This window comes from Bos grunniens, chromosome 9, assembly GCF_055505025.1.
Source record: "Bos grunniens cultivar Pamir isolate PY7600 chromosome 9, Bosgru_T2T1.0, whole genome shotgun sequence".
NCBI classification, from domain to species: domain Eukaryota; kingdom Metazoa; phylum Chordata; class Mammalia; order Artiodactyla; family Bovidae; genus Bos; species Bos grunniens.
Window position 1 is genome coordinate 60,610,761 of NC_141173.1, and position 27,977 is coordinate 60,638,737.

The following is a 27,977-nucleotide window of genomic DNA, read 5'->3' on the forward strand; positions in this document are numbered from 1 at the left end:
AAATTAATGAACTAATCATGTAATGCATTCATTTCACTCAACATAATAAAAGCATTATTGTTAAATACTAGCTAGTATCTATTTCAGCCTTTACAGATTAAAAGCCTGCAGCCTTAGAGCAAAAGACTGAACATTAGCAATAATAACAGTTTGCTGTAGATTGAAAACAAATGAACTCATTCTGAGACTGGGCAGTCATTCATAAGCCACTTGAGAGGCCTACCCTCTTGCAGTTTATGACCCCAGTCAAGTCTTTCTAGTGAAATAAAGCCTTGTGTTCACTCTGGGGCCATCCATTGTTCTCTCTATAATTTGTACCAAATTGTAAAGGTTATAAATACTTGTGGTGAAGCTGCCTTCACTCACGGTTAGGTGCCATTTTTTTTTTTAATAACTACAAGACCAGGGACTAGCATTTACCTACTTCATAATAACCTAATCATACATACCTTTGAACTCAGGATGTTCTTCAAATGCCATGATTTATTATGTTCTTCTTGGTCACATAATAGTCAACCCCATCAAATTCAACTAGGCCAACTTCATTCTCTTAGGAGTAGTAGCTAGCAATAAAAAGTGAAGAGTCATTTCTTAAACGAAACTATATACACTTGAATTCTTTCCAGATTTAAAAAACTAATAGATTATGTTGCAAGTGACAATAAAATGAGTGAAAATAAGCACAGTTAAACACAGAAATTTTCTCTGCCTACCACTTCTAAGCCTATTTTCTTCTTGTTGCTGTGATTTTAATTTTTCTTGAACTAATGTGCCCTCTAATGGTTAAAATAAAGATATAATCAAAACCATAAAAGAAATGCCAATTTATCAACTGCCAGGAATATTTCTATTCAAAAAATACTTCTTTAACTTGAACCTATGCCTTCAAGATATGTCTTTAATAAATAGCTAGAACATGCATTTTATGTATTCTGTACAACAGATAATGCAAACGAGGAACAGCAAACAGATCTTGTCAAATAGATTTAAATGTACTTCCTATTTTTAAAAAGCATCAATTCTTTTTAATGATATCTATAATTAAGTCTTGCATGTGCTGAAGTTGAAATACAGATTGGGGTTATATCTATTCTAATATCATAACTTAAGCATTTAATTAAAAACAGCTATTAATCCAAAATAGATTATTTTGGTTCTTCCTTCATTTTTATTTTTCTAACATGAAATGAAAGTCTGCCTCTAACCTTTAAAAAATGTAAACATATGCACACATGAAAAAATTAAATACAGTTCTGTTTGTTCACAGTTTACCTTCACTGTTCATGCTCTCCTACTTTTGGTTCAGCTGTAATATTAGAAAATAATAGAAATTTAGTAATTACCCAGTTAACGTAACCAATGGCAATAGTCTGCTGAGCTAAGGAGAGTCAAGGAGAAATTGCTTGAATTATTTACCTTCGTTTACTAAATTCAGGAAACTTATTGCAGCTTTATAATACAATTTATTTTGAACAAGAATGTGGTCAAGACAGAAAAACATATATACAGAAAATTTATTTAATTGTTTATCCAGAAGAATAGAATTGAAATCAAAGGCAAAAACAGAGACTACCATGTTTAAAGATTTTCTGCCTTGTTTAACCATTACTGTTAGTACTTTAGATAATTTGCTTCTTATCAAAACATGGTAGTATGCTCACAACATGGAATTTTCAAGTCCCTTCCAACTTGAAATGTATTTTAAAATTATTAATGTATGTTTTTTCAAAGGCAGCCTTTTTCTTGCCTCAGAGAGTAAAGACATTATTTTTCCTATTATAAACATAAGGTAACTGTCATTGAGGTGAACTGACCTACCAAATACTGCACAAAAACAGTGACAGAAGCTAGACTAGAATTTAGAATGATTTGTGCAGTTTGCTGATTTTGGCTGGTTCTTTGTGTGCATAACAGGAATGTGTTTTTTTGTTAGAGAAAAATTACATCTTCCTGAATTATATTACTGCTTTTACCTTTCAGCATAATTTTATAGAGAACATTCTGTATTCAATACCTGGTATATTAGTTTTTCTTATTTTAAGTGAATGCTAAACTACTGAAAGGGCTGCAGGTTGAGGGGCAGGAAACTTGTGTTCCAGTTCAGTTTGTGCCCCTAAGTGAACTTCCATAGATACGAAAGATGCTGAGCCTTGATCTCTCACCAAATAAAGGAGATTGAATTAGATAACCTCTGATCTCCCTCCTAATTTAAAACTGGGGGTTCTTTTTTTTAATAGGAAGATAGAAAAATAGTATTTTTGCAAAATGGTCAAGTACAGTGAAAATTGAAAAGAAAAAAAAATTTGATTATCTTAGAAAAGCTAAATAGCATCTTGAATTTTATAGTTCAGTTCAGTGCAGTGCAGTCACTCAGTCGTGTCCGACTCTTTGCAATCACATGAATTGCAGCACGCCAGGCCTCCCTGTCCATCACCAACTCCCGGAGTTCACCCAGACTCATGTCCATCGAGTCGGTGATACCATCCAGCCATCTCATCCTCTGTCATCCCCTTCTCCTCCTGCCCTCAATCCCTCCCAGCATCAGAGTCTTTTCCAATGAGTCAACTCTTTGCATGAGGTGGCCAAAGTACTGAAGTTTCAGCTTTAGCATCATTCCTTCCAAAGAACACCCAGGGCTGATCTCCTTTAGAATGGACTGGTTGGATCTCCTTGCAGTCCAAGGGACTCTCAAGAGTCTTCTCCAACACCACAGTTCAAAAGCATCAATTACCAAATGCCTATTAAAGACCCACCTCCACAACCATGGATTTTAGACACATGAGAGGCAGAATAAGGTGATGATTAAGACATGGACTCAGGAGGTAATGGAACTGGGTTTGAATCCCAGCTCTCTTGGCTACTAGTTTTATGACTTTGGACAAGTAATTTAACCTTTCCAGATCTTAGTTTCCTCATCTGTCAAGTCAGGAAGAGTGGCAACTTCATGGAGTTATTATGAGGATTCATCTTATTTTTATGAATCAAATGCTCAGAATACCACCAGGTACAAAATGAATCATCAAAAAAAAAAAAAAATGTTAGCACTTTTAGAATGGCCAATTTAACTTTTTCCCTCAGTCATAGTGGCAGAACACTAAAAAGGCAATTAAGTTAATTTTAATGACTCAGCCACCTGGCAATCTTAATTTCTATTTTTTATTATCAAGGTGCTCATAAATCCTAGTTTCCCAGTTTATACGTGTTCTCCTAGGGTATTATGAATAACAACCTCTTTTATCCTCAGTGTCTAGATTTGGACAATAAAGTATATAATCATCCTGATTATAAAATGGATTATTCAATTGTTCTACTGCACAATGAGGAAAATAAATTAGATGGCCTCTGAGGTCACATAAAGCATAGGTTACAATATATTGGATACGAATGGAAAGAAATGTTTGGATGTTTTGTAAATAAAGTCTAAAATATAAAGAGCTATTAGCTGTTGTCAAGATGGCATATTTGATAGCTTTGTTATATTTAAATAAAAAGTTTGAATTGTGTATGGAGGACTACTTTTATTTCGCTTGTTCCAAACGCATGAAAAGCTCTCTGGAACTGGACCTCACTCTCATTCAGGTCTTCCTTTCTTCTTTCCCACCTGCTTTCACTATTTTTTCCACTAGATGTGAAATGGGTTGAGGAGTGGGCAAAAAGAAAGAGCTTCTCCCCTCTCCTTAAACTCAACCATTAAATTAAGCTTCCCCCTAAAACTGACCAGTCTCCAATCCTAGCCTGGTAGGCAATCACTCCTAAACAAATATTAACTGAACTTCTTAAATATAGGGAAGAAAGAATAGATTTGTAAGAGTCCTATGTCACTGCATGATATCTACAGAAAGATAATATCAAACCTGAGAAGTAATAACATCTTCATTTAGCACATTGTTAATATTTTAAAGTATTTATCCAACAGCATGCCCATGCTGCACCTCCGCTTTATCATGCTGTTGTTTTGTCACTAAGTCATGTCCAACTCTTTGTGACCCCTTGGACTGTAGCCCACCAGGCTCCTCTGTCCATGGGGTTTTCCAGGCAAGCATACTGGAGTGGGTTTCTATTTCCTTCTCCAGAGGATATTCCCAACCCAGGGACTGAAACTATGTCTCCTGCTTAGCAGGAGGATTCTTTTTAACTTATTTATTTTTAACTGGAGGATAATTGCTTTAACATTGTGTTTGTTTCTGCCATACATCAACATGATCAGCCATAGGTATACATATGTCCCTTCCCTCTTGAACCTCCCTCTCACCTCCCATTCCATCCCAATCCTCTAGGTTGTCACAAAGCACCAGATTTGAGGTCCCTGAGTCATACAGCAAATTCCCACTGGCTATCTGTTTTACACATGGTAATATAGATACTTTCACGCTGCCCTCAATTTGTCCCACCGTCTACTTTCCTCACTGTGTCCACAAGTCTGTTCTTTGTCTATGTCTGTAGTGCTTTGGCAGGCAGATTCTTCACCACTGAGCCACCACGTAAGCCCCCACCTTATATTACATTTAATGTTAAAAGGAACACCATCTTAAACCACAAGTAGAATTTGAGTCCTCAGATAAAGCTAGACTCTAGTGCTAGCACATTTACCAGATATAGTATAAAGAAAGATGCCTTCTCTGTTTAAAGATTTGTCTAAAAGAAGTCTTGTGTTAAACAGATTCTGGTCCTGATGAAGGCTGATGTTCTCAAAGGTATCTGCCCTAACAGAAAAGCCAGTTAATGAGGATGGCAGCTTGAGAAATGATAGTTTCATGGCCCTGATTGTACCAACCAAAAAAGGGGACGATTAATAATACAATACTGTAAAGAGGGAAAAGAGGGTGAAAATGTACCTCTCACGGTTCAAAAGGTAGATCAAGAATTATATGACCTAAAAATCTTGGAAGGTCAAATTTGGTAGAGGGAGACATTCGTCTCAAGCTAATTTCAATGATCTGTTCCTATATCTGTTCCTTGATTTTCCTATAAAGAAGTTTCAGCTAAAATATGGAAGCATCCTCTTTAATTCATGCCATAGAAAAGGAGGTTTATTCTGTCATTTGATCAGTAACACCAACGCAGAAAGTGTAAGAGAATGTATTATTAGAGACAACAATATCTAAAGAGCAATATACCTTTTTAATTACCTTTTTAATTACCTCAAGTAACTTATTGTTTTGATTGATTTCACTAAGAGTATTTCTGTTTTTCCTGGATGATCTGTGTTTATATAAAACCATTAGGAAGGAAGCAAATGCAGTTCTGGGCAGTGAGGTCCCAGTCCTGGTGCCCACTTCATCAGACCCTTCTGGAAAGGAGTCTTTCTGTCCCTCAGACAGGTCTTTCTGCTTGCAGTCCTACACCCTGCTGGCCCTGAACAAAGGTATGTTAAATCTTAGAGGCATTGAAAGGCTCCCAAAATAGTGCCCATCAAATCTAGTACTGATAAGTTCCCAGGTTTACAGCGTTTCCTGTGCCTTGAAGGATTGATTCCAGAAGGTCCTTATTAAAATACAAATATTTACTGGAAGAACTAACATTTTATCATCCACTCTGATAGCAACACCAGCTTTGTAATTTCATAAGCTCCTTGTTAGAAAAGGCATTGAAAAAATGAGATTAGTTTCCATTCATTCAAACATATATTGTCAGCCTACCACAGCGAGACTAATTGCTGGAAATCTCAAAATAAATAAAGCAGTGTCACTGCCCTCGGGGAGTTTACTGTCGGTGGGGAAGATGAACATATACACAATCATTTCTATAAAGTATTGCATGATGAGTCTTAATAAGGAATCATTTGATAATAATGAACAGAAACTCAACTGGTCAAGTTAAATAAGAAGATATTAGCATAAACTTGAGTGTCTAAAAAGCAGCTGGAGCATCAAAAGGGACTCCAGTAGGAATTAACAAGCCACCAAGAACCAAGACAAGTCCCCACTCATTCTCTATTTGTTTGCTCATCACTTACACATGCTTTTTCTTGCAATTTGCCCATTTTCCTACCTTTCCTTACAGATCATCTCTCTTGGCTTGCACATACGACCACATCAACCCTTGAGACCATAAGACCTTACTCATCCAACACCCACAGCCAACTAATTAACTCTCTCCTTCCACCCCTATTATCAATTCCTTAGAAAGAGAAACTGACCTAATCCTACACTAATCTAAGAATAGAGTCTTGGCTTTTAAAAAATGTGGGAAATAATCTCCATCTCCAATACAATAAGGTAATTTCAAGGTGAGCCTTGGAGGAAAGGTAGGCATCTTCCAGAAGAAACAAAGGGAAAAATGCAATTCAAGCAAACAGATTGTCATATTCAAAGGTATATGGATGAAGCAAAGTAGCCCGTATATGGAGAAGGCAATGGCACCCCACTCCAGTACTCTTGCCTGGAAAATCCCATGGACGGAGGAGCCTGGTAGGCTACGGTCCATGGGGTCACTAAGAGTCGGACACGACTGAGAGACTTCACTTTCACTTTTCACTTTCATGCACTGGAGGAGGAAATGGCAACCCACTCCATTGTTCTTGCCTGGAGAATCCCATGGACGGAGGAGCCTGGTGGGCTACAGTCCATGGGGTCGCACAGAGTCGGACACGACTGAAGCAACTTAGCAGCAGCAGCAGTAGCAGCGGTATAAAGATCCACAGCAAGGAAGCTATTGATAATGCTGGGAAGATAGCCAGGGATAACAAAGTATCTTTGTATGCTCTGCCAAGGTATATGATTTTTATCCAATAGCTGAGGGAGGTGGGGCGTGAAAATTTTTACTGAAGGGGAGACTAAAGCAGACCTGTGCTTTAGGATGAAGACAAAAAACAAAAAAAAAAATCCTCTAATAGCAGGGTGAAGGGTGGACTATTAATACAAGAAGACCAGACTGAATGTACCACTCTGGAAGCTACTTTAGTAATTCAGACAAGAGATGGTATAGTTTCAAAATTGGACCATGGCAAAGAGGATATAGAGGAGAGGAAGGATTCAAGAGCATTATGAAAGCAGAATATAAAATTCAGCAGCAGCAGAGTCAATTCAGAAAAGCAAAGAATCACAAACTTTAATACAGGGAGAAGGAAAGTCTAACCTTAACCCACAGCTGGTGCTAAGGGATGCATCAGACATAGGGAAATAACACACTGAAGGAAGGGAGGGTGGGCCAAGGAGAGTCACTTTGCATCCTTTCCGATCTATCCTTAGAGTTGCCTTTCCTATGATCTCTAAACATCTTAATCCACGTAAATAAAGACAGACTCCAAATCTTCAGGGTGTGAGCACAAGGGGCATCAAAATAATTAGTAAGCAAACATTAATCAGAGCCATATTCGAGTTACCCTGTCATTTTATTAAAATATCTGTCGATTGAGTCTATTGCATAAAGGGGCAAGAATTCATTCCTGGTGAAGACTTAACTCGTCAGTGCCGGGCCTTGTTTCATTATGTATTCAATTAGAAGTTTTCATGGTGTTGTTTTCCTTTCAGTTCCAAGAATAAAAAGTGAAAAATGAGAAATGTGAACTTCTCAGAAGATCCTGTGACTTTGAAACCACATATCTGAGTAAATGATCTCTTGCTTTTGCATTTAGAAGCCCTAGGGAGCAACATTATCAGACTGATTATGAATGCGTATATTTTCATAAGAATATGCAATCTTAGCCAGCTCAGCACAGGACACCGAAGTGACTAAGTATCAAATTAAAGATTATTCTTTTTTGTGCAGAATTCACTCCAGCAAGAAATTGAACAAGGGGATTTAAAATCCAAAAACAGTGGGACCACCTCCTGAGACATTATTAATTATTAGTGGGCCCCAGTTTTCCAGTTTCTTATCTCCCTATACACCCAACGCTCCCATTGCTTTAAATTATTATCATTATTTGTTAAATGCTTTCAATGTGCTCGGTACCCTGGCAGGCACAGAAAAAAGTTACCGTACCTGCCCAGGGGCTTTCTACCTAAATTGCACAGATATAAATTAAGTTTGAAAATGGGTTGTAGTTGTCAGTTACAGTCTTTTCTAAGGCTTAGAAGCAATAGAACAAAACTAAAAGTATATAAGTTTGAACACCTCCTTTCTCGGCCGACTTGGTCTTCTTTATATTCCATAGCCTGGTCTACTAACCCAGAAAACAGTATCACAGAAACATGCCAAAGGTCAGTAATGAGAGGCCATCAAGCACTCAGAGAAGATTATCAACACTTAGAAACAATCCCGTGTGTCTGACTTCTCACCTTGCTCCGTGTTGTCCTGGGAGGGAACCTGTGGTTCAGAAGCAATAGCAAGTGACGAAAGTTGAGTTGAGGGAAAAGCCTCAAAGCTGACTTCTTCCCTTCGACTTCCCACCTAGTCAAAGCTGCAATATCGCCAGCAGTGCCCACACCCTTATTCTAATCCTTACCCTTCTCTCAAAAGCCCATTCTTCCCAGACATCTACCCCAACTCCTGTGACAAATATCTAGAAAAGTGGAGTCGGAAATTTAGTCTGACTCAGGCCCTTGTGTGTATACATATTTTTTTGTGTGTGTTTTAATAAAAATGTAACTGTATAAATGAAAAGAAAATGGGAGTACCCTTTCACCTCTATGTGTGCCCTCCACTCCCATTACTAACAAAAACAATCCTTTTAAAAATATCAAAAAATGCTTTGTTTGCCTCCAGGTCTGATGGGAGACGGCAAAAGCAACAAATAAGGGCTCTATTTCACCAACAGATGAAGAAAACCCAGACAAAAACCACTTGAGACAGCTATGGAAGTGAAAACAACGAGACCCCCACCTTGAGTCAGAGAAGACAACTGCAGGGAAGAAGAGGAAAGGGGAGAGTATAGGAAACGGCCTGAGACTCCAGAAAATGACGGGGATTTACTCTACCAGAACCCCAGGAGGTTCCCCACATTGTAACTCCACTGCCATTGCAGCCACCACCAAACCAACAACAACCCCCAGATCCTAGCCCAGCTTCCAGCAGTGGCCTTGGGGCCCACCACCAATGGTTCCTCATCAGGGCATCCCCTGCTTCATCCATCCAGCAGAGAGGAAGGGAGGAGCTCTTCTGGACCTCGCAGAGGGGAACCACTAGGTACACCCAGATGCTCAATCACTGAAAGTTATTTTCTGACACAATATTGTTACACATAATGAATTATCTAACTTTGGACATATATTTTCCCTTTGAAATACACATTCCTTGAAGACAAAGCTCCTATCTGAGCATGAATACAATGAAAAGTGCATAAGAATACATTTCCAAGGGATAAGTACTCATATATCACTTCATTACTGTCTACTGGCTTGAACCTCTGCCTTGAGCCCCACAAAGCCAGCTCCTCAGTCCCTTGTGGGCATGCCTGCTAAGTTGTTTCAGTCGTGTGTCTTTGCAACTCTAAGGACTGTAGACCACCAGGCTCTTCTGTCCGTGGGATTCTCCAGGCAGGAATACTGGAATGGGTTGCCATGCCCTCCTCCAGGGGATTTTCCTGACCCAGGGATCGAATCCGTCTCCAGCATCTGCCTGCATTGGCAGGAGGGTTCTTTACTACCAGCACCACCTCACTGCAACCCAGCAAAGCACCAACTATGACCACTTCTACAACTAACAATGTCCGATTCTGTCATCTCTGGCCTTCTCTTATGTTTTCCATCTGTATTCATCCAGTCCTGCATTTCCTCCCCCAAGCAGGTTTACCCACACATTCATTATTGATGTAAAGATTATGTGCTGAGTGCCTACTGTATACAAAACACTGTACTGACTACAAAGCATTGTTAAGCTTGGAGCCTGGGGAGTTTTAGCATTCTATTCACGTCTGCTCTAACCTACCAATTTCTAAAATGTCAACTAGGTCTTAGTCCACTGATGCAATAGGAACCTAAGTTCTTACTCCTTACACTCCTGGCATTTGTCTGGAGATTCTTGAATGCATGCATAGTTCTTTTTTCTTACTGATCCTTTGCCATCTTATTGTTTGGACCACCAAAAAATCCTGACCTATTTTCTCCAAATGAATCTCAGTTGTTCATTCAAATAAATGAAATTGTCTTCAATAAGCAGCTCAGTGAAACTGTGTATTACAGGGATAATATGAAAGTAACTTTAAAATGTTTATATCCAGAGATAACTCTGAAGAGATGAAGGAAGCAAAGGGAAATAAAAATTGTAATAAAAGAAAATAAAAATAACTAAAATCCTGAGAGTAAGAGGTACAAGTGTGCCACATTTACTTGAAAACATTGATTTAAAAAAAAAAAAAAAAATTTGAGGCAGAGGTAATTTTTCACCTGACAAAAAGATTTACAGTATCACTTTGCAATATGAAAAAAGTATGGTTCAATTAGTAAAAACAGGATAAACATAATTCTTTTCTGGTGTATAAGGATCTGTAGTATTTGTACACTAATCGCTCAATATAAATTTGTTAAATAATGGATGGGATGCCCATTTCTCAATTTTTAGCTCCCACTGCGTCTTAAAAACCTTACCAAATCTCTAAGAACATAAGAATAACCAGGTGGGAAGCGTATTTTAAGAACAGGTTAAATGATTTAAGATTGGATCAATCCACTGCTTTCTCTTAGCCACCTAGACAAAGGCTAATATATGATTGTCAGACCTGGAATCCATAAATGTCATAAGCACAGAGCTGGAAAATCCGTATCAATGTGCAGGCAGGAGGTTGGTGGATACGGAAGACGAGGGAGAGAGAGGCAGAGAGATTACATTTAAAGAAAACACTTTATAGTCATAGTTTCTAAATGTTGGTTAATGGACTGCTTTAATCTTAATGTAATGTATTTTTTCCTAGTTTTCATACTGCCTAAATTCATTTTATCCAAATTACTATTAGATGTTATTCTTTCTTGCCAGTAAAGTCCCTTTTTTCCATCCATCTCTTCTATACATCTTTATAAGGTTTTCTCATCCTTGCCTCTTCTCCCTTTATTAGTCTATGTAATTTACTCTTCTTTCAACCATTGTCTTTTGTTTTTATCTTAAATCTGACTTGAAAACAAACAAACAAACAAAAAATCTGGTTTGTATACAGTCAGGTCTATAAACAACCATAGAAGCTAATATAGGATGCTAAAATCAAGTAATGAATAATCATCACCCTACTTTTAATGTATATATTTTTAAAAATCAGCTTTTTGTTTTACTCAGAGAGGATTCTGTCTTGCATTCTTTTTATTGTTATAACCATCTTTACTGAGTTTAAGGTAAAAATGTGAGTTAGTACTTCCAACAAGAGCCCAAATCCTAAGCTAGGAGCCGGGAGAATTCAGGGTCTGTGAAAACTTGGGAGGTGCCTCCCCTTTTGATGAGAATAGATTTGGGTCTGGATGAAGTCACCGATGTGCCTCTGAAGAAACAAATGTCAGCACGACCTATTAAAGTCAACCCCGAGCTAGGTAGCAACAATGAGCTGGGGATTAGCATTGACAGCTCGCTTAATGTGATTCTTTTGGACAGGGATTAATTTAATGTGTTGCTGTCAAATGAAACAAAAAACGAGATGGATTTACTAATGACTCTATTCTATACCACACACTTTTCCACCCCTGATCTATGTCAGAATGAATCTGACAGCAGAAGAAAATAATTTTTAAAATGAAAAGGAAGAAGACATTGCCTTCTAGAGAAGAAACTCAAAAAGGGAGTTTTTAAACTGGGCTTCCAGCAAGGAGGATGGGCGCAAGGAGCAGGGCCAAATTAAGTGAGAGACAACTGAGCGGTCAGGCCACCACCCCAACCAAAACGGGGAACACCAGGGCAGGACCTGGTGTCCGGTCCCAAGCTATGGCACAAATTTACAAGATGCCCCTAATTTCTCCAAGGCCTCACTTACCTTCCGTGTGAAAGTAAAAGGTTGTATTACGAAGCTTTTAAATAGCCTCTCGACTTTAAATTGCTAATCTCTAAAAAGGGTGGCGTGGGGAGAGAGGAGCCAAACCTGTCTGCCAGAGCATTAGCCGTGTTGCAAAGACAACTTACAGTGAGACTGTGACAGAGAGGGGGCGAGTCAAAGAGCGAAGGTTGATCTTTATTTTAGCGAAACGGTTTGCCAAGTCAAATACTAAAGCCTCCTTAAAATAATTTGGATTCTTCTTTGTTCTCTCTAACAAAGAAACTTTAATTCGCAGTTCTCTGCGAGGAAAGACAATGCAGACAAGCCATTTTTAGGTGAAAGGTGTCTCGTCAATTAATAATCATTGAATAATCACTAAGGATTGGCAGGAGCTTTTCATCGAAAACGGTACTCAGAACACGAAAATGCACCGATTTACAATGCAGACTTTTTGCGTGTTATTCTTTGTGGTTGTTTTGCTTTTACCTATGAAGTACATACGTCCCTAGTCTTGTTTCTGTGTATATTCCTGTTAAGTTACCGTTAGGTTGGTAAATACCCGCGATTTCCAAAGGTCTGAGTCAGGTCTCATTGACAGGGACGCTCCACCGCGGAGCTTGCGCCCGGGCTCTGGGAACCGTCGTCCCCGCCAGGTTCGTGAGTCCTGAAGTGAGCGGTTAACTCAGCAGGAACCCCGGGCATCCTTAGCCCGCAGACCTTTGTGTTGCGTGCCCCGCCAGGGGGCACCCCGCCACGGCGTGGCCAGGGGACCTTGCATGCGACGCGAGAAGAGTCTTTGCGCAACGAGGAGGCTAGGGATGGGGCGCTTCTCCCCTCCCCGGAGCCCAGGGCTGCTCGCTTCTCCTTTCTATGCCCAGACTCGGGCTGGGAAAGACTTCGGGCCGCGCCCCCTAAGAAGCGCTCTTGTTTAGGGAGGTAATGATCGCGTCCGCCCCGCCGCCTCCACGGCGTGCTCCAGCCCCGGGCCGCGCCTCCACCCGCCCTGCTCGTCCTTGTTCCCAAGCGGCTGGCGCGATCCCGCCAAAGCCCAGATCCCGGTTGAGGAGCGATGAGAATCCTGACTCTGGCATTTGGCTCGATGACCTTGAGCAGTTTCCCAACCTTTTAAGGTCGATGTTTTCCCACCTAGTAAGCGGAACCGAAGACACTGTTTCCGCGGGCTCCCCGTGGGATGAAATGAAAGGATGGATGGAGCTCCTAGCGCCCTGCCCCGTCTTCGTTCCGCTTCTTTTCTGCGTTGTCTTGTTTTTTTTTTTCTTTGCCTTTTGCTATCATTTTTGACTCGTGTGTTTTTCCTTGGTTTTGTCTTCCCAATTTCCCGAAGAATTCGTTTTCTTCTCTTCTTTGATTTCTTCCTTTCCTCCCAAGCTCATTATTGTAGCCAACAAATTCATTAAAGATTTGTTTCCACTTCCTATTGGACCCTAGACTCCCCAAGATAATAAATGCCCATAATCTCCATTCGCCCCCTCCCTGGGTCACCCAAATAATCGGGCAGTCAAGGAAGAACTCTGCTTATTGTGTAAATACGGTCTCAAGACACAAGTCCCTTCGCCCTACTTCCAACCATTAAATTTCTGATCTCTGGGACCCCTAAAACCACCAACGTGCCTTGTCATAATGTCCTCGACGCCGCCAGGCCCAGAAATCTATGCCAGGGCTCATCAAAAGTCCCCAAGCGCCTGCGAACGGTACTGGGAAGCTGAAACTGGAATCCAGTCTTGAATTACTAGTCTTGGTTTCTTACTAAGAGAAAAAGCAAATTCATATATGATGGTCCATACTTACACAGAAACATATTTTTTAATCTTCAAATAAGCTCAAAGGTACAGCTTTAAAAAAGCACAAGGTACACTCGTGCTTTTTAAGCATGTTCTGTGATTTTTACCTGTAAAACCGAGATTTAGATCAAGTTCTTATTTACTGGGAGTGGTTAGAGAAAACCGGACTGCCTAAAACTTGAATTGCCTAAAAATGAGCTGCCTTTATATTCATTTATTGAAACATTTTAAAGATACCTGAAAATACATTATTTCTTTGTAACAAAACTCCACTCTTTAGTGTATAAGCATCATAAACTATAACCAAAGTTTGTATTTACAAAGAAGCAAAAAGCTAAGGCTAAATAGAGAATTTTTAATTACTTGTCAGTTACTTCAAACCTAAAAGTATCAAGTTTCCTTTGAAATTATTTCTCATTTTTATTAGAATCTAATTGAAGATCACCTGTAAAATGTTGGGGGAAGAAAGACAAGTGGAGAAATATCAATTCTATGCTTAGATTTTTGAAAGAGTAAAAGAACCACAGTACCACCTTGTGGGGAAGAGAGATTTTTTTTTTCCATCTTCTCCATTATGGTTGTTTTATTTCCTTCCACTATATAGTCACACATTTTTAAAATAAAAATAAAGCCATTAACAAAAACTTGGGTCTATGTGAATAAAATGTGATAATATACTTTCACTATTATTTTAAACACACCAGCATGTTTTATATCAAAATAACATAACATTTACATTAAATGTAACAATATATGTATAATATTAAGAAATTGTGCTTCTAGTAGTACAAATAGTTTCAGAAATCAAATGTTAGGTATGCAATGGTAAATATAAAATTATGTATACATTCTAAAAGAAGAATAATTGTTTTAAAAATTGGTTTACATTTCACTATAAAATACTATTCATGGGTTTTTAACATGTAGTTAGTTCTTTGTTCAGTTGTTTGGACCTGGAAAAGCCACATTCCTAGATAAATAAAAAGTAATGTTTTTTTTTTTTTTTCAGTTTTTTGTCTCATTACATTTAAGATTGGCAGAACAGTCAGATATTTTTAGAACCTATATCAGAATTGGTTTAACAAAGCTGTTTTAGTCACTTTGAGAATATAAAAAGGGCATAAGATCATAAACCTGGGATTTAAGATTATAAGACTCCAAAGCCGAGAAATGCAAAATAAAAACTGTTTCTCCTCTATTGTACATCTGGAAATATCTTACATGACACAAATGTTCCCTGCTCTAAACGTGTTTTCTGTAAAGCAAGAGAGAATTCCGGGGTTACCTGTAGGCATTCTTTATTCTCTATGCTTTAGAATCACAGAGCTGGTATATCCCTCTGACCTTCAGGAAGGACTAAATCAAAAGCATCCTGGGAAGAGACCAGTGTATTTCAAACTGTGTTCAGCAGAGCCCTAGGGGCTGTCAAAGGATTGTAAGGGGAGGGGAACACTGAGAGAAGCCCCTCACTCTCAGCTTCTACCAACTGACTCTGCTTTCATCGCTTTCACATACAGGAATTCTGCCTAGGATTGAGGTTAAACAACAGGCTCCACATCTCTAGAAATGTTAGAAAACCACTAATCTATTTTGTCTAAGTGTAGTAAAGAATTGCTGTGAGAAATGTTCTGATGTTTCTTGCACATTTGTTAAAAAATGCACCTTAAGAGCAGCCCACTGTGATTACACATACCGTATTTTCTTTCTTTAGAAAAATAGTTCATTACAAAATACATACAAAATTGACTGTCAAAACAAAACTGAAATACATTAAAAATCTTTATATCTCAATCCTAAACCACTCACTTCCCAGGAATAACACAGCTATCATTTTGGTTTGCACACATCCAATTTTTCCCTGTGGGCACAGGTACAAGCACGAGTGGGCTAACACACACCCATACTGGGGGTTTCAAGAACACAAGATCATATCACCTGCATTTTGTCCCTAATAATATATCTCTCTGTGTCAGTAGCCACAGAACCACCTCATTCATTAGTCAAAGAATGGATGTATACAAGTTATCTAATCTCTATTGTCGAATATCTGGATTTTTGTTCTTACATTGTGTATTTGCACTTGCTCTTCCTTCTATCTAAAATACATTTCCTACTCTCCACCTGGCCACCATCTAGACCCCAGAGTAACAACACTACCAACCTGGAAGAAGCCACAATTTCAAAAATTTAAAACATAATTTCTCAATACAATGTAATTCTTTACTCCAACATTTTAAACACAATAAAATGGGGCTTTTTTTTTAAAGCCTATTAATTTCTTCACAAGAAAAAAAATCTATATCCTTTTTAGATTTTCCCAATTCCTCAAGAATGGAATTTATACTTTTTGGAGAGCAATTTGGTTATATCTATCAATATTAAAAATGTGCATATGCTTCAATCCAGCACCAGAGTAGCTTTCTAAAGGCATATTCACACAAATTCACTAATTCAGTCAATCAATTACTGAACCTATCTAAGTGTTAGTCATTTTACTAGGTTCTTCTGGAAGTATGGTTAAAAGAAGAAAAACTCAGAGAGATTACAGTGTACTGGGATAAATCCCCATTGGATAAATAATCACATAGTATGTTTATCATTTATAAACTGTGATAAATAGTAGCAGGAATATTACATTATAGTAAACTACTTTAACATTGAGTTTTCTTCTTAAAGAGCTACAAAAATGTTATAAAATCTCTATTACACTTACCTTTTTTGACCCAATCTTTGATGGTATATTTCTAAGCATCCCAATATGTTCTTTTTGAGAAAATACACCTCAACCTACAGACAAGGAACTGAAGTCAAATGAGCCTCTGATATTGACAAATCACTGCTTTCAACTCATTTAATAATTTTCATCTTTATCCCAAATTTATTATTAAGATACATAGGCCTTTGTTTCTTACCAGCTCTTTTTCTATTGTGAATTCATTTTTCAAATAAGGATAAAATAGAATATTCAAATATTAAATAAATTCTGCTGCTTGGATAAGGTCAAGAAAATAGGTGAAATTAGATTTTTGGCTGACAGTCAGTGCCAACCCCATACTATTTCAAAACCATTGCTGATAAGGTGGCTTAGAAGAGTCCAAATTCAGTGCACAGAAGGTAGGTGTGGGTTTGTCAATGTTTAAGGTATGAAAGCCTGCACTTCGTGAAAAGGAATGTATGAGAACTAAACGCCAACATAAAAAAATAAAGTATTTCCCATTGTACTGGAGGAGTAAAGGCTAGAAAAAAGGTATGGCCCTTAGCTATGGTTTAGTTTTGAAAGATGTCATTTGTAATAACAGCAACAGCTACCAAGATGAAGCTGAGCCCATGAATCCACAGGAAATTTAGACATGTGTGAGTATATCTAGAGGACAAATGAGATTTGGCCATCAAGGTTCTCTTTCTCAAAGAGACCAAGAATGCTTCTGGAAAATAATTCACCTTTAGGTTAGCAGAGACTTTAGGAGTATCAGTTTGAACCAAGTAAATGTAAGTTAGTGTCAACAAAAAAAGGGACGATTTCAGTCATGTTAGGAAACTTATGTGACACATGTGGGGACTGCTTGAAAGCATTGATAAGAATTTAAGAGGCCAGAATGACTTGGGAATTGACCGGGGAGAATGGAGGGGAGGTGATAAACAGAGAAATACTGTACTGTTTCTGCAAGTGTGACCTTTGACCCTATTTTTATTCTGCATCTCCTCACCCCAAGGAAAGATGAGTTAGACCACATAACACTAAGGCCTAACTGGAAAAAGTCATTACAAAGCTGATGCTGTTCCAGCTTCTCTCTTTTTTCTCTCCAGTTTTGGTTGATTTCAAATTTTGGAAGCAGAGTTCTTTTCTATTTGAATCATGAGAACAGGAAACTGAAGATAGATTATTTGAGAGCTTATTAATGATATTAACTGGTACAAATCAACATTTTGAAACTATTACTCTAAAAAACAAAACACAGCAGCCCTGGCCTCTACCAGTTGGGCAGAAATCAACTGGGAAAGGGCATGAGGGAACTTACTGGGATGTGGTAATGTTTCATATCTTGATAGGGTTTAGATTATATAGATGTATTCATTTGTCAAAACTCAACAAATGTACACTAGAGACATATGCATTTATTATATGGAACATTCACCTCAAGAGAAAGAAATGTAAAAAATACTGAGCTCATTAGTGATATGAATGCTGAAGTATTTATGAGAAAATGTACCAATGTCTGCAATTTACTTTCATAAATGAATACATCAAAATTAAGATATACTAATGGGTGGAAAAGGCAATGGCACTCCACTCCAGTACTCTTGCTTGGAAAATCCCATGGACAGAGGAGTCCATGGGGTCGCTAAGAGTCGGACACGACTGAGCGACTTCACTTTCACGCACTGGAGAAGGAAATGGCAACCCACTCCAGTGTTCTTGCCTGAAGAATCCCAGCTGCCGTCTATGGGGTCGCACAGAGTTGGACACGACTGAAGCGACTTAGCAGTAGCAGCAGCAATGGGTAGATAAAGTACTAAATGCATGGACAGAGATGTGATAAAACAATAAAAGTAAAATGTTGATAAAACCTAGGTGATAAATTACAGGTATTCACAATAAAATTATTTCAAGTTTGCTGTATATTTGAAACTTTTCACAACAAGATGTTGGAGGGAAAAGTTACTTCCTTGCATCCAAGAAGGTGTAAAGTCTAAAAGGGGCCAGAGTAAAGTAAGATACCATCTATCTACACTGCATTTAAAAACCAACAAAGAACCAGAATGGGATAGAACAGGCAAGCTCAGTTTGTCAGCTCATATTTTCCCTGCCTCTGACTCCCAAAGCACCCCACCGCCAGGACCTCAGGTTATATTGATTCGCCAATCTTTTCCTGGTAATCCAGACATTCTATGCGTTAGGCAGTCAGTATGAAAACAGATACAGCTGTCCATTATATAACACTCCCCACCCCAAACCATACATACACCTTACTCCAAAAAACGAGCTTAGAAGCTGACACACTTGCCCATATTCCCAGGCTCAACACTGGCTTCCATGTTGCTGCCTGAGCCTCTTCTGCCCACAGTCAGGCTTATGATTCAGTGCCCCCGTGATGACCCATGGGCTTCTGGGATTACCCTACCCCTTTCGATTTCAACTCTGGGAAGCTCTAGTAATAAGGGCGGGGTTTCTGTTTTGGTTTCTGTTGTCTCATCAGCTTTCTGTGATCACTCTCCCAGTTTGGCTCCTGAGGCCCAGCCTATCACATAAATAGATGATGACTGCTGTACCACTGTGACCCTGAGAATAGACAGCTAAAGGAAAGGGCTACAAAGGGTCCTTCTCTGGGAAGGCATGAGGCTCAGAAAAGCGTTGAGACAGTAGAAGCTACATCTCAAGAGCCTCGGTCCAGCCAGTTATGCAACAAATTTATTTAAGTCCCTACAATGTGCTAGGCAATATGCCAGGCAATGAGTAATTCGGTGGTGAACAAAATATAGTCTCTGACCTCACGAAGCTTACATTAGTGGGAGAAACAGTAAATAAGCACTAAAAATTAAATACCTATACATATATCCTTTAGAATTTATTACACATACTATGAAAAGTAGGGTTCTCTGATGGATTATTAAGGACATCTACTTTAAACTAAGTGGGGAGAAAACACTGAGGAAATGTCATTTACATTGCGACCATATGAAATATCAGAAAGCACAGACAGTCAAGATAGAAAGGAGAAGATGTGAAAGTCTATGAAACAGCAAAATTAGAGGAAAGGGAAGAAGGCCTGTTTAAACTAGAGCAGCAGGAGTAAGGGGGTATAAGCTCTTGGATAGGGTTTCAGACTAGTGAGCATGGACCAGATTCGAGCAGTTCTGATAAATGTGCCAAGGCTTTGGATTTTACTGAACTACAATGGGAGACCCTGGGTTCAAGTCAGAGATTCGAATGAAGTCTTCCTGAGTACCACCTACCCCAGAAATCGCTCCAGTTCTGTGGACCAATCTTCCGGGATAATACAAGAATGTCAGCTCCAAGAGGTCAGGGATTTTTATCTGTGTTGCTCACTGCTCTATTCCATGCCTAAAATAGCAGGAACTTGGGAAACATTTGTTGAATCAACAGGGTGTCTCTAAGAACAACAGGTCTTCCTTATGACTGTAGATTTTGTTTCAATGGCTCTGCTCTCCTTTAAGCAACTATCATTTCAACATCATAGCCATTTTTTACTGCTTCACAGCAAAGAAAAGCTTAACTCTCTAGCACATACTCCAAGAGTCAAAATGTTTTTAAAATAGAAGTCTATTTATTTGGTGTTTTGATCACAAAAGACTTGTTGAGGGAGGGAGAAAAATGGTTTCATATGGTCCATATAGCAAATATTAGGAAACTTACCGTGGAAAGTGAGGGGGGAAAAAAAAGCAAACCATGAAGGAGTTGCAGGAAAGCATTGGTGGAACAGCTGGAACATAACGGTTCATGTAAGTAACAGTTCAGGGTAGATCCCCAGGTACCACTGAACCCCAATGCTCTGGCATTGTCCTCAGGAGTCTCTTTCCACCCACACTCCAATTTCCGTTCACAGGCTTTGTTCTCAAGCAAACTTGTTCCACAAAGATACCTACTAGGAGCTTCAGGTATACTGACTAAGAGTCTAGCAAAACAAGCAGAAAGAGAATGCCTCTTTCCCATGGTTTTAGCCAAAGTCTATTGGCTCTTATTGGTCTGACTTGGTTTACACATCCTTTCTTAAACCAATCACCATGGCTAGAGGGGTATACAACTCTTCATGGCCATACCAAGATGGTGTTCTTACCACTGAAAGGGGGAGTGAGTAGTCAACCTCACCTTAAACCCAAGTACAGAAAATGGTCATTCTCCAAAAAAAACAAAGATGCTAATACCACAAGAATTTTAGGGAAGTGACTGTTTGGGGGACAAATAAAAGGCAACTACAGAGTGTTAAGAATTATTTCTATGTACAAAGAAAATTAAAGGCAGAGAATGGCTAGAAATTGCTTTTTTTTTTTTTAAGGAATGCACAGATTATATTACAAACATTCAAATAACAGACTATACACATAAACTTTCTGTAATGTTTCCTCAAGTTTTGGCTGAGTGCAAGTTTCAGATGAACAATCCAATCAATGCATGCACATTAAAAAAAAAAAAAAAGCATAGCTTTTAATTTATATATGTTTACCCTGACATGTGACAGGAAGGCAGTAACCATTTACAAGAATTTTATGCACGTCAAAGATTTAACTTGATATATTTTTAAGTTAAGCTGAAAACTGCCACAATGTGGAAAGCTAAATGTGGCAATTATTTCAAACTGATAATACACTATTCATTATAGTATTACTTGTGTTTTGGACCACTTATTTACTTAATCAAAAATGCATACAATTTTGAGCATTTTTTTTTTAATTTTGAGTATTTTTATACTTAATCAAAAACTTCAAAAATCTTAACTACAAAACATGGCTGAACTGGGAGTTCCCAGGTGGTCAAGTGGTTGGGATTCTGGACTTTCATTGCCACGGCCCAGGTTCAATCCCTGGTCCAGGAACTGAGATCCCATAAGCCATGCAGTGCAGGGGAAAAAAAAAAGGCTAAACCAAATACAAGAATACTGAAAAAGGAAAACCTCATTGAGATTAATGAAATATTAATATATTCCTTAAAACAAACAAAATTCTACAATAATGAAAAGTCACTGAAGGAGAGTTCTTGAAAGGCAATGACAACTGAAAAGGGAAAAAGAAAAGAAATAGATGGATGAGATATGCAAAGTTAGTAAGTTGTGATCGATACAGAAAAGTATTACAGAGGATTCCTCTGAGTCTTGCAATGTAAGTACTAGGAGAAAACTTAAACACACTGAGCAAAACCAATAATCTTCTATTAAAAACTATCAAAATTTGCAAGAACCGCACACATTTGCAACAATAGCATATAAATATACCTGGAAACAACAACATAAGCTCAACTTTAAGCTTTTGTGAGGGCAGAGAGGTAAGACTAAGTAATCATTCATCTTATTCACTGCTATATCTTTAAATGGGCTTCCCTTGTGGCTCAGCTGGTAAAGAATGTGATTCAGCTGGTAAAGAATGTGGCTCAGCTGGTACAATGCAGGAGACCTGGGTTCGATTCTTGGGTTGGGAAGATCCCCTGGAGAAGGGAAAGGCTACTCACTCCAGTATTCTGGCCTGGAAAATTCCATGGACTGTATAATTCATGGGGTTGCAAAAGAGTCAGACACGACTGAGTGACTTTCACTTTCATCTGGCACATAGTGAATGTTCAATAAATTTTGTTCAGCTGAAGAATGACACATATAATCACTCTATCCAGTTATTTTAAGTGAATAGTTTGGTGGGCCATTTTGTGATCTCAAAATGAAAACAGTTAATCCAATATAGCATTTATGTGTCTGTGAATCTATAATCAAATAAACCCAGAAAGACTCTACCAGTCATATGTTGGGGTATGTAAGTTTCGGATTGGAAAAAGATACAAAAATTCTACCTATTATTTGTGTCTTGTAGACTTCCAGTGCCACAAGCAAGATTCTACTTGGATTGGTTGCAGAACAAGTTCTTAGCTTGGCTTCTCCTAGAAGCAAATCCTGAGACAAGAACTGAACGTACATAGCTTTTTAGAACAGTTGACTCTGACGAGGAAATACGAAAATGATAGAGAAAAGGAAAGGCAGCCAACAGAGGGTGTATCAAGCCAACTAACCCACTGGACATCACAGGGAAGCTTTAGAATTATTCCAGCAAAGGGGTGGAGAGCCTGGAAATTTATACCTCTACATCACAGCTCCACTGGGTTAAGGGCCATCACCTGAGAGACATTAGTTCTCATTCACTTTCAGCCTACCCAAGCATGTACACAAAGGGCGTTTTGGCAACCCAAGGCTAGTCCAACAAAGATGTAGTTGCTGGCCCCTGAAAGTCAGGCTGGCACGCATGGGAGAGTAATAGAATCTGAGGGGATATGGGTGGAGCACTCACAGCATCTGCTACACCAGGCAAGTAATGGCAATAGATATATAAATGGGAAGAGGTCCTAGAATAAAGAGAGGATATGAAAGTAAAATATAATTGTAATTCCTTAGTATTAGGTTAAATAGCCTTTAAAGGCACTAGAGAACAGTGGCTACCACTATCTGTATTCAATAAACCACTGTTGTTGATGAGGGACTGAACCAATGATTTAGGACTGAACTATTCAGAAACAGATATACCAGAATTCCACAGTTGTAGCAGCTCACTTACACTGAGCTTTGAATATTTATTTTTTAAATTTCACTTTTGACAACCTAGCTAAGAGGGGATAGCTTTTATGTAGAACTTTTTATTCTATACAAGTTACATACTCTGTTTTAGTCATAAAGTATCAAAAATAAAAACAACAGATTAAACCCTAACCATTTCCCCTATATGAACATGATTATACAATCAAAAATCTAAAGTCAAAAAGCATCTTGAAAGAAACAGTCATTTAACTTCTTATTCTCTATATATCCTGCTGCTGCTGCTGCTGCTAAGTCCCTTCAGTTGTGTCCAACTCTGTGCGACCCCATAGACGGCAGCCCACCAGGCTCCCCCGTCTTTGGGATTCTCCAGGCAAGAACACTGGAGTGGGTTGCCATTTCCTTCTCCAATGCATGAAAGTGAAAAGTGAAAGTGAAGTCGCTCAGTCGTGCCCGACTCTTAGCGACCCCATGGACTGCAGCCTACCAGGCTCCTCCATCCATGGGATTTTCCAGGCAAGAGTACTGGAGTGGGGTGCCATTGCCTTCTCCTAAACCTTGTAAATCTTAAGCTTACATTCTCAAGCTCTAATGACTTTTAAACACTAATTTTTTAATCCAGATTTCACATCTTAGTTCTACAGATAAAATTTGTTGCTTTCAGAAATCATTTGTATGTATGCCAGTTCAATATGCTTCAATTGGAGGTGAATTATCAATTCTGATTATACCTTTTTTTAATAAATTAAGCTAGAGACACAGGAAATAATGTATTCTTTGTTTCCCAAAGGGGATCAATCTGAGATTTATTAAAGTTGATAATGAGTCCCTTAGAAAAAGGTAGAAATCAATTCTAAGCAGGAAAGTTAAGGTAAGCAATATTACATGAAACGGAAACCAAAGATGACTCCACTTCTGTTAGTTTAATAACCACCATATGTCAATTCAAATATGCTATTGTTTTTCTTCTAATGAAGATGGCTTATATTGATTAATAAACTCTTGAATTGCCTGCATATATGAGGAGGTGTAAAACTTGCTCTCATTTAGATTGATCAAGAATTGCTTAATTTGATCTCAGAATAAAATTCCCCTTCAGGCAGTGAATTGCATCCAGTTTGGATTAGGATAATGAAATACTTAAGCAATTGCCATTTATCAAGGAAACTGGAAGTAATTACTAGAAAACTTACAGAAATTTAGAGATTTAAAACCTTAACATAAACTGAATGACAATATTTGCTATTTTTCATCCTCCCCAAAATTATCAATTTCTATTTAAAGGCATATAGTATAACAATAATACATTTGATACATTCATTGTAATATGACCACATTCCTAAACATCCTTGAAGATTCATTCCTAAGGACTAAGTGACCTTTCACTCTTTAAAATATTTCACTCTACTTAAATTTCAACTTCAATTTCCTCTCCCTGAAACCACAGAATCTCACCACACCAGGCCCAAGTTTAAGCATGTGCATACATGCTAATCACTTCAGTCATGTCCAACTTTTTGCAGCCCTATGGACTGTAGCCCACCAAGCTCTTCTGTCCATGGGATTCTCCAGGCAAGAATACGGGAGTGGGTTGCCATGTCCTCCTCCAGGGGATCTTCCCAATCCAGGTATCGAACCCACATCTCCTACACTGCAGGCAGATTCTGAGCCACCAGGGAAGCCCAAGTTTAAGCAGGCCTTAAATGAGTAGTAAATGATCAGATAAGAAAAGAGAATACTATTAGGAAAATCATAGTGATGTAACCCTAAGGTATAATTATCAATCAAATAAATGAGTATGAAAGGCCCCATATTATTTTTCAGGGAAGGTCCATATTCTTCAAACAAATAAGATTATAATTAATCATCTGTCTTAAGGAAACCCAATATACTCCAAAGTAATTTAATCATCTGATAGCTCAACAGAAGCCTAGAACTAGTAATCTAACTCCACACTTTCAGACAAAAAGGCTTTGGTGACTTTACAAGGAACCTCTGAAGTGAGGTGAAGTCACTCAGTTGTGTTCAACTCTTTGCAAACCCATGGACTGTAGCCTATTAGGTTCCTCTGTCCATGGGATTTTCCAGGCAAGAATACAGGAGTGGGTTGCCATTTCCTTCTCCAGGAGATATTCCCAACCCAGGGACTGAACCCTGGTCTCCAGCATTGTAGGCAGATGCTTTACCATCTGAGCCACCGGGGAAGTCAACCTCTAGAACCCATTAAAAAAGATGTCTTCTTAGGGTTACAAGCTAGTTGTTGTCTTTTTAAGCAATGCTCTGGTTGATAAAAAATTATAAGATACTAGTAAGTTCATTACAACTGTAGTAATCTCTTTAAATATACCACTCCTCAAGCCTCCTTTTGTTAATCTATAGTAGTATAATTGCCCCTGCTTAACTATACTCCCTTTCTCCAGCCCTATCCTCAAAAGGACTAGTATACAGTATTGGCTTTTTAGTTCACATGGCCAATAGTGGTTTTGGAAAGGAAGAATCAAAAACCTAACTGTTCTTAAAGTGAACCACTAAAACTGATTTACTGAATTTACAAAACCAGAGATTACATCCAAGGTCAAGATCTCCTCTCACCAAGGTGAACTGCTGTTTCAAGCACCCTACTGGAAAGTCTTGAACTTTAGTTAAAAGAAATGTATTACAAAATAAGAATAGAATCACTAACATCAACTTTAAAATGGGCCCAAGATTAAAATGTTATCAATAATTTTCAATTCTTCAAAAATGAATTATTAAATTTATTTCTTAAAATATATGCTGCTGCCTATATGTGACCTTAATGGTTCTCAACTCCACGACTGGGCTGTGAAATAGAAACTCAGGTTGCCTCAGTCACAGATGAGACCTGCTGGATCAGAATCTCCAGAAGTAAAACTCATTGACTAATCTGTAGGCTGCAGGTAACTTTTATGGACACATCATGTCAAGTGTCTCTATGCCTTTATACAGCATTTCACTCATATTAACATCTTTGGACACCACATAAGTTCTAGGCACTGTACTATATACTTTCACATACCATTTGGAATACATTAAGATTTAGAGATGGAATGCTATTTTAATATGTAACATTGATATGATTCATATTGCTATTAACAGAAACAAAATATTTTAATATTGATAGGACTACAGCATATTCATTTAGCTCAGTATTGACAGCATGGCTAAGTCAAGCTTCAAATATTAAAGACTTACCAGATTACTTCTTTATTTAACAATTCAAGCTAACACTTCTAACATGGGTTTAATAATCCATGCAAAAATTTCTGTACTTCAGGTAGAGATTCCAGTAAGGAATAGTTGTCAAAAACCACTTCTTGAGTATCTTCTAATACTTCTAATATTTCTTCAAATATCTGAGCACTAAATACTGATTTCCCAAGCCTATCAAATGTGATATAACAAGTAAATATTGAAGATCAAACTATTTGATTTAATACAATCACATTTAGGGGGCGATTTTCTGTCTACACTATTTCCCTTAACTTTCTGGATGCCTCTGGGCATAGCTGAAATACCCTGTTACTTTTCCTGTACCATGTGTTAAAGTTTAAGTGTGTTACATAACTGATTAACAATTTTTAGAAGATTAATTAGCATCCCAACAGAAATTTAACAGAGCTTTTCATTAATACCTTAATCTTGATAGTACCAATTTCCCCCTCAAAACACTCTGAATTCCCAGAGATGGCTTCCAAATACGGAGCCTCTATTTACTTAATGGAGCTTTGAGCCCCTGAGAAGAGCTCTGCAGGGTGCTGGGGAACTCAGAGGAAAATGTTAAAGGGGCAGCTTACAAATAAGAATGCAAAGTAGACCCTCTCAGCTTAGCAGGTTTCAAGTATTATCTATCCGTTACCCTGATTGCAACTTCAGCAGAGAAGAGTGGTTTGTTTGCTGAAATAATGAATAGTAGATGGCATCCATTTTAGTGGAAAGTTTTAATTTGTGATTCCCTGAGGCTGTGTGAAATGAAACACCCTTATTCATTCCCGTAAATGAAGCCAAATTGTTTCTGGAATTTCTTCTGAAAAAGGCCATCTAGGAACACTGACCTGACATATTGGTCTGTGAAAGAAAACATTTAATGAATGCCCTTTTGTAGTGAAAAGCACTATTTCTATGAAGACCATTTTTATTTCTGAAGTATGTTGTTATCTGATTAAATTTCTGCTTTTAAAAACTGATGCTGAGGTACAACACAATGTTTAAACTTACCTCAGACATTCAGAGAATAAAAATGTCTATCCTGTCTGATTTTGCATCTGTTTTAGTTAAAATACAAGTTACGTCTGAAAGCAATCATCAGTGCCACAATAACACCTTATTACTAAACCTCAATAAACAAATAATTCAAATGGATTAAATAGTAGTGAGTATTGGGGAAGAAGAACTAACGTTTACCCTTGCAAAACACACAAGGTGAATTATCTAAACATTAGTCATTTTAACATTGAAGAGAGGTATAAATTGACCGATAGAACAAAGCACCTTCAAAATTCTCAAATACTTAAGAAATCTCTGTGATAATTAGGTATGCTACTTGTATGTCAATTTAGCTATCTATTAAATCTTTCCTCAGTGGTATTATAGGAAATATTTGGTTCATCTATTCCTTATACCTGAAATAAACAGCATTTACTTAGAAATGTGGATACTCATTTATGTTTTAGAAGATTATTAAGTGTCTACATTTCGGGTGCTGTTCTAAATCCTGAGACAATAGTGGTGAACACAATGCTTATGATCAATTCCTGTCCCAGTGGAACTGACATCCCAAGGAGTGGGGAGAGGGTGGCAGGACAGAAAATAAACAAGGCAATAAAAGTAAATAAGATAATGTCAAATAGGTAAAGGGAGAGAAATAAAACTGAGTAATGGATAAAAAGTGAAGCGGTAGGAAGCAGAAGTGGAGGTAACTGAGCCAAGATCTAAATGATAAGATAGACATCAGTGGGAAATTAGAGAAATTGAAAATCTACCTAACTGTAGACCTGCATCCATGAAATTAAAAGATGCCCGCCCCTTGGAAGAAAAATTATGACAAACCTAGACAGCATATTAAAAAGCAGAGAT

At 38.1% G+C, this 27,977-nt stretch overlaps 1 long non-coding RNA gene across 6 annotated transcripts in view; it reads right to left on the reverse strand.

Moving 5' to 3' along the window:
- Positions 1–27,977, reverse strand: part of LOC147366001 (uncharacterized) — a 157,048-nt gene that overhangs the window by 121,020 nt on the left and 8,051 nt on the right. For 4 of the 6 annotated variants that reach the window (XR_015133124.1, XR_015133123.1, XR_015133126.1 and 1 more), the window contains exon 2: positions 450–563. This is a non-coding gene — a long non-coding RNA (uncharacterized LOC147366001). Of the gene's footprint in view, positions 1–449; positions 564–1,272; positions 2,303–16,348; positions 16,423–27,977 lie in introns of those variants that run through there. The other 2 variants (XR_015133125.1, XR_015133128.1) reach the window with 2 other exon arrangements.